This window comes from Triticum aestivum, chromosome 7D (assembly GCF_018294505.1).
Source record: "Triticum aestivum cultivar Chinese Spring chromosome 7D, IWGSC CS RefSeq v2.1, whole genome shotgun sequence".
In the NCBI taxonomy this organism is placed as follows: Eukaryota; Viridiplantae; Streptophyta; class Magnoliopsida; order Poales; family Poaceae; genus Triticum; species Triticum aestivum.
In genome coordinates this window covers 139,343,345-139,359,774 of record NC_057814.1, presented here as the reverse complement: position 1 = coordinate 139,359,774, position 16,430 = coordinate 139,343,345, and positions in this window count along the sequence as shown.

The window sequence follows — 16,430 nt, the reverse complement described above, 5'->3', positions numbered from 1 at the left end:
ATACTTGTATGGCTTCGTTTCTTGTTCGTGTATTACGCCACAATATGCACCATGTTGACTTAAGTGTTCCGCAAGCTGGGTTGCCTTGATCCTGTGTTTACCCCTACGTTCCCGATTGTTCGGCTAGGGAGTAAAGGGAGCACCTCCGCGATTGTCATGATCGGGTCATCCGAGCTCGGACCTCAGACTGGGTGAAGCCGAAAGCTAGCGCTCTTATTGTTTTCAATCATGGTCGGCACACAACGGAACTCATGAGTACAAAAAATCTATTGCACAAGTCTCATAGTAACAATGAGCAACCGAAGAAAGGTATCGGTGGGGGTACTATTTTCTTCGAAGATGCTTCTTACACTTCGTCAATAATATAGCATAAGTTCCCTAAGCGTGCTTTGTCTACTACAGCCTTATGGCCTGGTTATCGAAAACACCGTCGATATTCTCTACAGGTGGAGTACATAACAATTTTTGGCCCTTGACCGAATTGGGAGAAGCCGACGGTCGGTTAAGACGCGTTTAAAGTTTGGGTGAACACAGATATGATATAAGTACTTCGGTACATACAATCATTATACATAAAATTCTTTTACCCAAGTCACTTGGGGGCTCTTAAATTAGTATGAGCCGTTTTATAGTAAATGTGTTTTCTTGGTGGACGTTGCAAAGTCTTTTTCTACCGCTCCTTTTTTGACTCGAGTGTATGGTCAATAGCCGGATAGGCTGTCTTCTCTCTAAAAGCCACTCGAGTTTAATTTGCTAAACTGGCCTCGGAGAAGTACTCTACCTTCAGGATAAGGAGCTTGAAGCCTTAGGCTGACCCGCTTGATAGTCTTGAGATCGGATGTGTCATGTTAAAGCACGACAGTAGCACAATTTTTTTTCTTTTTTTCTCCAAATTTTGGATTGGCACCGAACACTTGATCTAGTTCGGACGTCAAGATTTTACTGAAGTTTTTTGGTTTTCCAAGCCTATGGCACTTTTAGACTATTTTGGTGTTTCCAGCATAAGTCTCGTAGTGCAACGTCGGACACCTTCAGAGATTCTGCAAAAACATTATCGGATATTGCTATATATGCATCGGTTTCGAATTGTGTCTTTGGTCAATAGTTTGGTTGCCCGGCTCCTGTGCTTGCCTCCTACGTTCCGCTTTGTTCGGCTAAGTGTGCAAAGGGAGAACCACTGCGATTGTGCTTCCAGCTCGCATGGTTAAGCACCTCAGTGGAGAAAGCCGAAAACTGACTGTCACAATAAGCGTAAACTGGTCAATGATCCAATGACTGTGTTAAATGACAGGCCGTTCATAACATTGGCCGAAGTGTTTACGGCTTGACCTCGGCTATCGCCGAACGCTAACCGGGGGCTAGTAACTGGCCTCCCAACTTTAAGCTCCTATGACTAAGTGAAAGTTATAAAGCCCGCATATCTGATTGCCTCGTTTCCGCTAACACAACCGACTTCGGGCACCGAGACATCGGCTAAGGGTTGTTTTGTTATTGCGGAAACACCCTGTGTAGCATCTACAAAGGGGTGGAAGCCGACAATGGGCCACTTTCAACTGATAAACAGTCGCAACGGAGTCAAAATAAACATATCATCGGCATTTGTATTTAATATAGAGGGCTGCTTTCCGTAATAATCGTTATAAAGCCATAAATATGCATCAATTTGACTTAAGATTTTGGCCAAGATGGGTTGCCTGGCTCCTGTGCTTACCCCTACGTTCCCGATTGTTTGGCTAGGCGGTAAAGGGAGCACCTCTGTGATTGTTACTACCGGGTCATCCGAGTTAGTACCTCAGACTGGGTGAAGCCGAAAGCTAGCGATCTTAAAGGATATAATTGGTCGGCAACGACGGAAGTGAAAATTTAGGTTTGCTATAGACCACATAGTTCGGGAACTTTCCCCAAACTAAATCCTCAATATTTTCCTCCCACATTGATCGGAGGTGAGGTTTCATGATCATGATCAGCATGACAACCCAAAGAAAGGAACCAATAGCGGGACTATTTTTTTTGGAAGATGTTTTTTACATTTAATAGCAATATAGCATATCTCTCCGCATACCTTTGTTTATAAAACCATATGGCCGGATTGCCTTGTTTGTTGTAAAACTTTGCCCTTGTAAAGGCTTTATAAAGTAGGACAAACACTCCCCAGCTACTGGCCGAGGAGGTTGAAGCCGATGGTCGGTCAACAAAGTTTTGTACAATGCGGATCTGAGCATTAATGATGAAAAGTACTTGGATAGATAGAATCATTACACATAAAAATTGCGAGTAAAATCCATTTACTGCAATCCATCTTTTAAACCCATGGGGCCTACCTTGGCAAGCTCGGATTTTGACCAGCTCTAAGCTCTTTTAAGAGATCTTTATTCTCTTTCCGAGAAGTTTGTGTTAAACACAACAAAATTTTCTGTCAAACGGATATCGATCCTTAATTTGGCCACCTGTGCCCACATTAAGGCTCAGGGGCTACTGGGCTTCGCGCTCATTATTTATAAATATTAAAGGGGCACATCGGTCCCCTGATCTGGTGTTGCCACCCGACCAGTGTCTCGGGGGCTACTGCATTGCTTATTCAATGCAGAGAATTCAAAGTGCTCAGTGTTCGGCATGACCGAACTATGGACAAGCGCGTCTACGGACAACAATAAGTACCATCTGGGACTTATCCGGCATCAAGCTAATATATCACACTACTGGAATTATCTTATTTGCCGTCTGCCAGTTCTTTGCCGTCTGCTAGCTGACGGCAAAGAAGGTCTTTGCCGTCCGCTTACGAAAAATGGACGGCAAAGAAATGGCTGATAGCAAAGAAGGATTTTGCCATCAGCCAGTTCTTTGCCGTCCTCTAGCTGACGACAAAGATTCTTTGCCATCAGCTGGCTAACGGCAAAGAGAGAGGTGGCCCCACTTACGAGCTGATTAGATAAAACTTAACAGCTCCCCTCTTTGCCGTCCGCTAGCGGACGACAAAGAGAGAAAAATAGCAGACGGCAAAGCACGACGGACGGCAAAGACCTAACTTCGCTAACCTAACTAACGGCCAAGCCCCCCACCCCCTTCCTCTCCGTTTCTCTCCACGACCAGGACGACCCGGCGCCGCCCCCGCCACCCGGCGCCGCCCCCCACCCGGCGCCGCCCCCGCCACCCGCCGCAGCCTGCACCGTCGCCCCACCAGCCCCCACCCGCCGACGCCCCGTCGTCCCACCATCCCACCGCCCCGGCGCCCCACCACGTCGCCGCCCGACCGTCCCACTGCCCCGGCGCCCCGTCGCCCCCAACACCCGCTCACCACGCCGGCGCCACCGCGGCCCCATCGGCCCCGCCTCCCTGCCGGCTCCCCCTGAGCTCCACCGCCCCGGAGCTCCACCGCACCGGAGCCCTGCCACCCCCGTTGCCACCGCCACCCTGCCGCCCGCCGCCCCCGTCGCTACCGCCACCCCGCCGAGCTCCGGTGAGTTATTTTTTTCTTTTTTTGCTGTTTAATTGTTTGTGTTAGATTTAGGTCTAGATATGTGTTAGTGTTAGTGTTAGATTTAGTGCTAGATATGTGTTAGTGTTAGATTTAGTGCATGGGTTTTAGATAATTAGTTATATTATTAAAAGAAGTAGAAAAAAGATGAAAAAAGAAGAAGAAGAAAAGAAGAATATGTAGAAGGGGAAGAAGATGAGAAGGAAAGAAGAAGAAGAAGAAAGGAAAGAAGAAGAAGGATAGAAGGAAACACCCCGACCCCCTGACCCCGACACGACACCCCGACACCCCGACCCCCTGACCCCCTGACCCCGACACCCTGACCCCGACACCACACCCCAACACCCCGACCCCCTGACCCGACACCCTGACCCCGACACCACACCCCGACACCCCGACCCCGACACGACACCCCGACCCCGAAACAGCACCCCGACCCCCTGACCCCGACACCCTGACCCCGAGACCACACGCTGACACCCCGACCCCCTGACCCCGATACCCCGACCCCGACACGACCCCCTGACCCCGACACCCCGACCCCGACACGACACCCCGACCCCGAAACAGCACCCCGACCCCGACACGGCACCCCGACACTGACACGACACCCCAACCCCCGACACCTCCCGAAAAGGTGCTCTTTGGCCTTCTAGAGGCCGACGGGGTCATATATTTGTGAATTATGAGTTAGGTCATATATTTTTCGATTTTGTTATGAAAAACATCATATATAATTGTGTTGATCGGGTAGATTTAAATGTGCAGTTGTTTCATCGCTGCGAGTTTTGGTGTTCGACGACCTCCCCGTGCGTTTGACGAGCTCTGCCCCTTCGTTCGTGGGTGAGCACAAATGACATGTCCTCCTCCCCCCTTAATTATTTGCTCTGTTCCGGTCTTCGTGCCGATGAAACTTGATAGCTAGCTATATATATGTCTTGAATCATCAGTATGCGTAACCAATATGTGTCTCCCGTTCGAAAGCGTTATAGTTATAAATATGCATGCATTTGCATATTTATAATCGTGATTCTTTCGAATTGTCCAACGCTATCCATGGACAGCCCGAGTATGTGTAGATTGGGTTCGTTTTCCCATATGCTTTGCTCCGGATCCAACACATAAATTTCGTCAGTGCCTCCCCTGTTGTTCTCTGGGTACACATCCTCTTTGTTTATTGCAGAGACGTGTATCAGGAGAACAGCGGGGAGGTGCTGCTGAAATTTTGCGTCGGATCCGGAGCATAGCATGGGAAAATGAACCCAATCTACACATACTCGGGTGGGATTAGGACCTATCATTACCTATTAGAGTGTAGGTTGCATGGACGTAATAAAATTGACAGTAGATCAACTGATGAATATATACATGGTGAATTATATATATATATATATATATATATATATTTGTTGTGTGTCCAGTAGCTCTGAAAGTCAAGATGAGTGATCGTGCGTGGATGTACACCGGTCACACTGGTCAGAACAAATGGAGCACTGAATGGTCCAGCTACCGGCACGAGCCAGCCCGCTCCTACACCTCCATGATCATGGTAAGTTTCTCTAGTGTTTTGCTTAACAAATGCATAAAGACCTAGACTTAGCCTTATTTCCTCCAATATGCTTACCACAATGACCTAGAGTTAGCTTCTTTTCCTCGAAAATGACTTAATAAGCTTACTGACCTCCAAAACCATCCATTTTACCTAAGTTAGCTCTAAAACGATCTATACTTAGCTTTGTTTCCTCCAAAATGACCTAAGTTAGCTCAAATATGCTTAGTTAACTAGGTTTGCTCAATAATGACATGTACTTAGCTTAATTATGTCAAAAATGGCATAATTAGCTTAGTTAGCTCATAAACAATCCATTTTACCTAAGTTAGCTCTAAAATGACCCATTCTACCTTAGTTAGCTCATAAATGATCCATTTTACCCAAGTTAGCTCTAAAATGACCCATTTTACCTAGGTTAGCTCCAAAATGACCCATCTTACCTAGGTTTGCTCCAAAATGATGCATTTTACCCAAGTTAGCTCTAAAATGACCCATTTTACCTAGGTTAGCTCACAAACGATCCATTTTACCTGGTTTAGCTCCAAAATGACCCATCACAACCAGGTTAGCTCTAAAATGATGCATTTTACCTAAGTTAACTCATAAACGATCTATTTCACCTAGGTTAGCTCATAAACGATCCATTTCACCTAACTTAGCTCAAAAACGATCCATTTCACCTAGGTTAGCTCCAAAATGACCCATCTTACCTAGGTTAGCTCTAAAATGATGCATTATACCTAAGTTGGCTCATAAACGATCTATTTCACCTAGGTTAGCTCATAAACGATCCATTTCAACTAAGTTAGCTCATAAATGATCCATTTCACCTAAGTTAGCTCATAAATGGCATATACTTCTTCTTCTAGTCACCTTTTTGTAACTTTCTTATTTGCCATTTTGCAGATTTCATTCACTTCACGGAAGCTAGCTTGCTATGATGGAGTGCTTGTTTTTTCTTTCATTCTCCTCTAGTATTCTTCTAGCTTGCTATGATGGAACTTGCTATCTTGATGAAACTTTGTATGGATGGAACAATGTGTATGTGCAACTTGCTATGTATGAATGGATGGAACTATATATGTATGCACGATGAAACTTATGTGCTGGATATGTCATATGTTTGCTGTTAAATAGCCCTATGATATATATATATATATATATGTCATATATTTGCTGTGAAAATAGCTGGATTAAAAAAACAGAAAAAAGAGGCACCTTTGCCGTCAGCCGCTGATGGCAAAGGCTCCTTTGCCGTCTGCCGCAGACGGCAAAGAAGCCACGCGGCGGCCACCTGTGCTCCCCGAGAGCTAACCCATTTGGTCAGTTTGCCTACAACGGCAGACGGCAAAGGCTTTGCCTATAGTGGCATACGACAAAGAATGCCCACATTTGCCTACAGCAGCAGACGACAAAGGCTTGTCCCGCAGTGACGTCCAGCTGACGTCATTCGATGGACGGCAAAAGCCGGATGCTCTTTGCCGTCAGTGGCGGACGGCAAAGGCTACCGCTAGCCTCCTAACGGACTAACAGCGCATTTATTGCCGTCGGCTTTCTTTGCCGTCAGCCGCTGATAGCAAAGGCCCCTTTTCCGTCCGCTTCAAAAAGCAGACGACAAAGAAGCTCTTTACTGATGCCTACTTTGCCGGAGCCTTTTGCCGTCCGCGGCAGACGGCAAAGGCCTTTGCCATGTGCCGTGGCAGACGGCAAAGTAGCTGATTCCTGTAGTGTCACGGCGACTTCTCACAAGCCTCTCTCAGGGGCCTGTCCATCGATCATTATTTCTAATATATTACACTGCGTTTCTATTCCTACGTATGCTGCCGAGCTAGGAGTTGATCCTCAGGCTGATTTTGCAAATCGACCTGAGTCTTAGGGGCTACTAGGATCAGCAGTTTTATGTTTTCCTTCAGGTGCATCTCGGGTTTTTAGACCGACACACACCTTGAGGGCTACTTGATATACATATACTGGCTATATATCTCGGCAGAGAATAAATTGCACCAATCAAGAATATTCACACAAAAATCAGCCCGCGGTCGGGGTGGTGCACCACCTCGAAAGCAGTCTGGCATAAGGCTCGGGCGCCAGTGGCTGGCTCCATAGCGGGCATTTCCGGCATTAAGCTCGGCCGAATTCATTCAATCTTTTAAAAGACCGAGGTAGTTTATGACACCTCGGACGCTGACCATCATTGGAGCTCGGAAGTGGTCCGACATAAAGCTCGGATTCGAATGGCTCGTTCCATAGAGAACTTTTCAGCGTTAAACTCGGATAACCTCCTTCAAACTTTTTCAAGCCAAGGTGATCTATGACACCTCGGATATAGTCCATCGTTGGAGCTTGGATATAATCCAGCATTGGTGCTCGGCTGCAAAAGATATCTCGAATGCAGTCCGGCGTTGGAGCTCGGGTGCAAGAGGACACCGCCACACGGGAACAACTTCAAACCCGAGGCGTGGCGTAAAAAATAATAACAAGGCATTGACAAAGGCTGAGAACTTAAAGGGGCTCCTCGGATACCCTACGTGTAAACTCTTCGTATTCACTTTGGCGATCCTGAAGATCGAAGATGAGATGATTTGTTGAACCAGTTTTCATGACCGACGACCGAAGATGAAGAACAGTTCGGAATAATCGAGGAGCGTCCCCAACTTGAAGACCGGTTCAGGAGGCTACTGACGGTATCTTGGACTAGGGGGTGCTCACCATGTCGTCTCCCAATCAGGTGGATTGGGCCGAGGACCCCCATGGACGTTTGCTCATGGGCCAGTTCGGACAGCCGATGTATACACGAGGAAGATTCCACAAGACTTGGTGATCAAGACAAGGACTCCTCTCCACCAGTGTATTCGACTAGGACTCTTGTTATCCTAGGTCTCTGGTACATTATATAAGCCGAGGCCAGGCTAGTCGATCGGGGATCATGAGATTACTCATCATACCTCTAGGGTGTAGAACACAACATATGATCTCGAGGTAGATCAACTCTTGTAATCTTTATATTCATCAAGATCAATCAAGCAGGAAGTAGGGTATTACCTCCATTAAGAGGGCCCGAACCTGGGTAAACATCGTGTCCCCCGTCTCCTGTTACCATCGACCTTAGACACACACTTCGGGACCCCCTCCCCGAGATCTGCCGGTTTTGACACCGACACCTCCCCTTCTCTTTCCTTTCCCATCCAATGAATAAGGAAGGGGGGGGGCGAATTGGGGAGGAACCCCAAGTAGGATTCGGCATACTTGGGGTGCCCCCCTTGGCTGCTCCCTCTCCCTCCCACTTATGTATATGAGGGGGAGAGGCGCCTAGAACACACAACAACATCTGTTATCCATGTGCGGCGCCTCCCTCCACAGATTACACCCACGGTCATATCTTCGTAGTGATTAGGCGAAGCCCTGCGCGGATCACTTCACCATCACCGTCACCACGCCGTCGTGCTGACGGAACTCTCCCTCAACACTTTACTAGATCAAGAGTTCGAGGGACGTCATCGAGCTGAACGTGTGCAGAACTCAGAGGTGTCGCACGTTCGGTGCTTGATCGGCCGAAACAAGAAGAAGTTCGACTACATCAACCGCGTTGTCAAACTCTTCCGCTTTCGGTCTACGAGGGTACGTAGACACACTCTCCCCCCTCTCGTTGCTATGCATCTCTGTAACATCCCAAAATTCTAAATTTTGGAATGTTAGATTAAATAGATAGTTTTGGTTGATTGTTTGTTTGTTGTGTGATTGATTGACTGAAAGTGAGTGAAATTGAAACTTTTGAAAGTTAAATGAGAGGGAATAAAAGGACTTTCCCAAACTCTCATTTTTGCGTTTTTGATCTGTGTGAATTCAAATTCATTTCATCATAAAACCCTAGAGAGAAGATGACATGACTTCTTCCATTTAATTAAATGAAAAAGGGTTTTGAAAAGATTCGAATTTCATTCGGAAATATTTCCAATTCATAAACTTCATGCAACTCAATGATTTTCATGAGAGAAGATAAAATGACTTCTTCAAAACATTTGAAATATGAGTTGGGAGTTTCGGAGAATCAAATTGAAAATTCCTTTTGAAATTATTTTCAATTTGGAGTTATTTGGGTTTTATTCAAATTATTTTTCTCCAAAAATAAAATATATGGAAATTAGGGTAAAATGATTCCCTACAGTAGAAAATTGGAGAGAAATATATTTTTTGGTATTTTTAAAATGATTTTTACTGGATTTATTAGATCAGTAGCACTCTTTGCTTTATTTGAATTTGTGTGGATTTTATTTGACGTTAGGAAAATGTCCATGCGGTATAAAATCATTTTCTGAAAATTTTGGTATATAGTATGCCTATATTAATTTTTTTCGTTATTCGGTTTTCCTTCTGTTTCTATTTAAAAAAAAACTGTACATGCGGCCCATAATTATTTGTCGCCCACACGCGTAGCATAGTGGCAGTGGGCGCCTCATCTTACTTTTTTTCTCCTAAATGGGCCAAGCCCAGCTAGTCTTTTTCTTCCTAGATTTTTTATTCTTTCTTCCTTTGGCAAAAAAAACTGTAGATAGTACGCGCGCGGCCGGCCGATGGCCTTTTGGCCCATGTGAGGCGTTTCGATTTTCTCCATGTTTTGTTTATTTTCTGTACGTTTAGTCCCACATTACCTAGCCTTTGACCCCTAAACCGCTTTTCACCTATAAATATAGACCCATAGAGCCTTCAAAAATAATCTAATTCGGGTTAAATCAATATTTTAGTTTGACGAGATTCATTAAAAAAATATTTTTTCTCCTCTCCAGCGGGACTTCTGGAAGTTGTCTTCTCTCTCTGAAGTAGTCTTTTCTCTACCTTATAAAGGTATTTTTCTTCGTATTCTTTTTATAGTTTCGTAGTTTATTATTTCTAGACTAGTACGGTAGAATAAATAGATTATCAATTAGTCTCTGTATTTATACATTAGACGCAGAATTCTTTTAGCATAGCTATTTTTTTCCGTAAAACAGCTTGCCCCTGATTTTTCAAATAACGATAAATTTTTACTCGTTCATCCAAATTAGATGAAACCAACGCCTATAGTTTTGTCTTGTTTTCACCTATCCAGTGAACCTGTCACATCAACTTTTTGAAATTTTCAAATTTCAAAATTTTCCAGATTCATATTCAATCTTCTTTTGATCATAACTTGAGTTTCGTAGCTCCGTTTGAGTTGATTCTTATTGCAAATCGAAGCTCTTGACCTAAACTTCCTGATAAGGCCAAATTCACTTAATTTTGGTACTGTTAGAAATTGTTTTATGTTACAAGAGTAAATTGCTTGTTTTCGAAGTTTTTCGAGAGCTTTTCTTTGATTCTTTTGCATGATTGCTTATCTGTAGTTACTATCAGGAGTCATGACTACAAATCATCTTCATCAATAGTACAGGCAAGTTCACACCTTGATCATATCCCTTTCATACCCAATTTTATGCATTAGTTTCACCCTCAAACATTGCATGATTAGGAATTGATAACATGTGGGTATTGGGAAGTAGTTGATGAGGTAGGAACCTATTGTCCTGCATTCAAACCTTGGGAGTTACTACTACGTTATGTTTATACTACTATGCTATGCTTGTAGACGTGGATTGGTTTGAGAGAATTCATGAAAGATGCGAGAGATTATTGTTAACTAAGGTTTAACTTAAGGTGGCTACTTTAATACACATCTGGGTGGATTGGTTGGGGCACCCTGGGGATATACCAGTGGACTTGCCCGGACACCTGGGGATATACCAGTGTTGTCCTAGGAGATCCCGGGGTACCCGTGTGATCATTGGTTTGCCACCCAGGCTCAAAGGGATCATAAGATTATTCAAGCTAGAAACTTCCGTGTGCAGCCACAAGCTATTATGGGCTCTAGCATAGTTGAGTATGTTGCATGACCTCTTTCAGTGGTAGGCTAGCAGATGTAGGGGATGTAGGTTGGTACTGTCTACCCAGGGTTAGAGTTAATGCTTCCGAAAGACTGTGTCTCGATCATCCGTTTCTCAAACATCATGTAGGGCGAGAAATTTAACGGTGGAGATCGAGTCTTGTGGAGAAAAGTGCGCAAACCTCTGCAGAGTGTACAAACTAATCATGGTTAGCCGTGTCCCCGGTTATGTACATTTTGAGTATCTGGTTCTTGGATTATCATGGTGATCTCATCACTCTAAATTAATTTGTTGGGTTGTTAATTACCTTTAATTGGGATTGAGATGGGGATTTACCATTCTCAATGTTTATCAACTACCATAATAGTTAAATAAAATTTATTCTTTGAGGTAGGGAAAAATTGGCTTTTCGCAAAAGCATTATAACCACAGAGCCTCCACCAGCCAAATATGCATGTAGTGATAGCTATTTTTCATCATTATCCTATGGTGTGTATTTGCCAGTACATTCAATGTACTGACCCTTTGTGGCTGCAACGTCTCATGTTGCAGGAATCTTACGATGAGTAAGTGATATGTTAGGGTTACGATTTCTACACTCAACTTTGCCGTTGGTGTTGATGGGAATCCACAACCTTGTTGTACTTCCGCTATTTGGATTGAGGTAATAGTATTTACGTTACTTTATACATGTGATTTACCTCTGTTATAAATCCTTGAGTACTGTGTGTGTTAGCATACCGATCCAGGGATGACACTTAAGCACAGAGACTTGACCGTCTGAGGTCGGGTCGCTACAATCTCCTAGATAGATCTTGCGTGAGCGTAGGATTTTTTTTGAAATTGCATGCTACGTTTCCCAGCAATGTTTGCTTATATTCACACATAAGTTATATTGTCATGGATCCTCTAACATGTGGTGCTTGCTCATAATCTCTTGCTAGCCAAAATTCGTACTAAGTAGAGATACTATTTGTGCCTCCAAAACCGTTGAACCTAGTTTCTTGCCATGAGAGTCCACCATATCTACCTATGGATAGAATAAGATCCTTCAAGTAAGTTTTCATCAGTACAAAAAAGCAATAAAAATTGCTCGTAAATATGTATGATCTTTTATTGCAATGGAAAATAAGCTTTGTACGAACTTGTGATGGTAAAGAAATAAAAGCGACAAACTGCATAATAAAGTTTGCTATCACAAAGGGCAATATAAAGTGACGTTCCTTTCCATTAAGAGTTTGCACATCCTCAAATAAAAAGTGCATGACAACCTCTGCTTCCCTCTGTGAAGGGCCTATCTTTTTGTGCGATACGGCTGGTTCTTGTGCAAGTACAACCGGGGTGCTATCTCCATGACAGGTAGCACTTCTTTATTTGAAGACCATATTTTTACTCCACTAGATACTGCCATCACCCCAACAATTCAAATGCCTGATAAACAAGAAAAGTAGTATACCTTGTATGATAGACAAATGCAATAGATAGTGCGGGAGAAAAAGGGCATGAAATAGTTCACATATATGTTGTTTAGCTAAACAGGATAACATGACGTAATTGAAAGAAATATGCCCTAGACGCAATAATAAAGTTGTTATTTATATTTCCTTATATCATGATAAATGTTTATTATTCATGCTAGAATTGTATTAACCGGAAACTTGATACATGTGTGAATACATAGACAAAACAAAGTGTCCCTAGTATGCCTCTACTTGACTAGCTCATTAATCAAAGGTGGTTAAGTTTCCTGACCATAGACATGTGTTGTCATTTGATGAACGAGATCACATCATTGGAGAATGATGTGATGTACAAGACCCATCCGTTAGCTTAGCATTATGATCATTAAGTTTTATTGCTATTGCTTTCTTCATGACTTATACATGTTCCTCTGACTATGAGATTAGTCAACTCCCGAATAACGGAGGAACACCTTGTGTGCTATCGAACGTCACAACGTAACTGGGTGATTATAAAGATGCTCTACAGGTGTCTCCGAAGGTGTTTGTTGAGTTGGCATAGATCAAGATTGGGATTTGGCACTCCGTGTATCGGAGAGGTATCTCTGGGGCCTCTCGGTAATGCACATCACTATAAGCCTTGCAAGCAATGTGACTAATGAGTTAGTTGCAGGATGACGCATTACGGAACGAGTATAGAGACTTGCTGGTAACGAGATTGAACTACGTATGTGATACGTCTCCAACGTATCTATAATTTTTTATTGTTCCATGCTATTATATTATCCATCTAGGATGTTTTATATGCATTTATATGCTATTTAATATGAATTTTGGGACTAACCTATTAACCTAGAGCCCAGTGCCAGTTTCTGTTTTTTCCTTGTTTTTGAGTTTTACAGAAAAGGAATACCAGACGGAGTCCAATTGACGTGCCAATTTTTGACGATTTTTTATGGACCAAAAGAAGCGCCCGGAGTAAAAGAGTTGGGCCAGAAGAGTCCCGAACTGCCCACGAGGGTGGAGGGCGCGCCCACCCCCTGGGCGTGGGCCCCTATCTCGTGGACAATTCAGAGACCCCCCTGACGTGAAACCTGCGCCAAAAATTCCTATAAATACAGAAACCTCCAGAAAGTAACCTAGATCGGGAGTTCCGCCGCCGCAAGCCTCTGTAGCCACCAAAAACCAATTGGGACCCTGTTCCGGCACCCTGCCAGAGGGGGATCGCTCACCGGTGGCCATCTTCATCATCCTGGCGCTCTCCATGACGAGGAGGGAGTAGTTCACCCTCGGTGCTGAGGGTATGTACCAGTAGCTATGTGTTTGATCTCTCTCTCTCTCATGTTCTTGACTTGGCACGATCTTGATGTACCGTGAGCTTTGCTATTATAGTTGGATCTTATGATGTTTCTCCCCCTCTACTCTCTTGTAATGGATTGCGTTTTCCCTTTGAAGTTATCTTAGTGGATTGAGTCTTTAAGGATTTGAGAACACTTGATGTATGTCTTGCATGCGCTTAGCTGTGGTGATAATGAGATATTCACGTGATCTACTTGATGTATGTTTTGGTAATCAACTTGCGGGTTCAGTGACCTTGTGAACTTATGCATAGGGGTTGGCACACGTTTTCGTCTTGACTCTCCGGTAGAAACTTTGGGGCACTCTTTGAAGTTCTTTGTGTTGGTTGAATAGATGAATATGAGATTGTGTGATGCATATCGTATAATCATACCCACGGATACTTGAGGTGACTTTGGAGTATCTAGGTGACATTAGGGTTTTGGTTGACTTGTGTCTTAATTTGTTATTCTAGTACGAACTCGAGGATAGATCGAAAGGAAAGAATAGCTTCATGTTATTTTACGACGGACTCTTGAATAGATCGATCAGAAAGGATAACTTGGAGGTGGTTTCGTACCCTACCATAATCTCTTCGTTTGTTCTCCGCTATTAGTAACTTTGGAGTGACTCTATGTTGCATGTTGAGGGATAGTTATATGATCCAATTATGTTATTATTGATGAGAGAACTTCCACTAGTGAAAGTATGAACCCTAGGTGTAGCGACCAGACCTCAAATGGTCTGCGCTGCTGTGCACCAGTGTCATCCCTAGATCAGTAATGCTGACACGCACAGTACAAATGGAGGATTTATAACAGAGTAGCAATCACACACTTATTACATCGAATATCTCCAAAGAGATTAAGTATGATAAACATGGCTTAAGGCCATCTAAAACGATAACAGCGGAAGACTTGGAAGATAAGTGAGTCCATCAACTCCAGCGGCATCACTGAGTATAAGACCACGACCTAAGGCACCTTACTCGTCGTCTGAAAAGTCTGCAACATGAAACGTTGCAGCCCGAAAACGGGTCAGCACATAGAATATGCTGGCAAAGTAGCACATAGAGAATAATGAACAATAATAATGCTATACTACATGCATATATGGCTGGTGGAAAGCTCTATGGTTAAGTTTTATGCGAAAAGCCAATTTTCCCCTACTGCAAAGGAATAAATTTTATTTAACTATCATGGTGGTTTTGAAACATTGAGAAGGTACCTCCAACTCAATCCCAATTAAGTGTCATCATTAACCCAGCAAAATTAATTAAAGAGTAACATGGTGATGAGATTCAAATGAAGATCCAAGAACTAGATACTCAAGATGTCCATAACCGGGGACACGGCTAATCATGATTAGTTTGTACACTCTGCAGAGGTTTGCGCACTTTTCCCCACAAGACTCGATCGCCTCCGCTTGATTCTCGCACTACATGATGTTTGAGAAACGGATGACCGAGACACAGTCTTTCAGAAACAATCACTCTTTACTCTGGGTGGACCGGTACACCTACTTTCCCCTACATCTGCTAGCCCACCGCTTCAAGAGGTCATGTAACCTACTCAACTATGCTAGAGCCCATAATAGCTTGTGGCTGCACACGGAAGTTTCTAGCATGAATAATCTTATGATCCCTTTGAGCCTGGGTGGCGGTCCTTATACATACAGACAACACTGGGTTCTCCAGGTGCCTCAATCCACCCAGATGTGAGTTTTAGTTGCCACCTTAGGTAAACCATTATTAAACATCTCACATCTGTCATGAATATCACTCAAACCCAATCCACGTCTACGAGCATAGCATGGCAATATAATAGCAACGTAGAAGTAACTCCCAAGGGTTTGATAAATAAAACAGGTAATAGGTACTACCTCAACTACTTCCCAAAACCCACAGTTTAATTTTTGATCCTAAACATGCAATGTTTGAGGAATAGATCTAATGCAATAAAAACTGGGTATGGAAGGTATGATCAAAGTGTTACTTGCCTTGCTGATGATCCGCGAAACCTAGCGATTCGAAGTAACACGCGGCACACTCCGGGTACTCTATCGCAAACAAACAAGCATACAATCAGTACTCATCTAATGCATAGGTAAAACTCGAATGAAAGATCCAACCAGAAAGTTCAACTTAAGAACTCCGGTTTGCAAAAAGAATCAACTCGAAACGAAGCAACGAAAGTCAAACGGCGAAAGAAAGAAACTTCGTTTACTAATCTGGATCTAGGTCAAATTTTACAGTAGAAAAACTTGTTTGAGTAGGTTAAACGGAAAGAGAATTTCGAGACGAAACTCTAGGCGCTTGAATCGCCTGATTCCGATAAACGAGCGAAAAGTTAAACAGAAACAAAGATTCGATCAGAAATCGAATCTAAGATAATCGCAGAAAAATCCGATGAAAAAGAAAAACGGACGAACGGTTAAAGAACGGACGTTCGTTAACAGAGAAAAACCGACGAACGCGTTCGTTAAAACGAATGGTTCGGTGAACGTTCGCAAAATAACAAAACCGAAAAAAACCGATCTAGGTTTTTTTAAACGAATGGTTTTTTTAAAAAGAAAACCGGCAAACGAGGCGAGGTGCGGCTACCTCGGGGACGGGCTCCGGCGAGGCTCCGGCGACGAGGCGGCGGGGCTGCGGGGCTCGGGCGGCTCGGGGCGAGGTGCGGGGCTCCGGCGGCGGCTCCGGCGAGCGG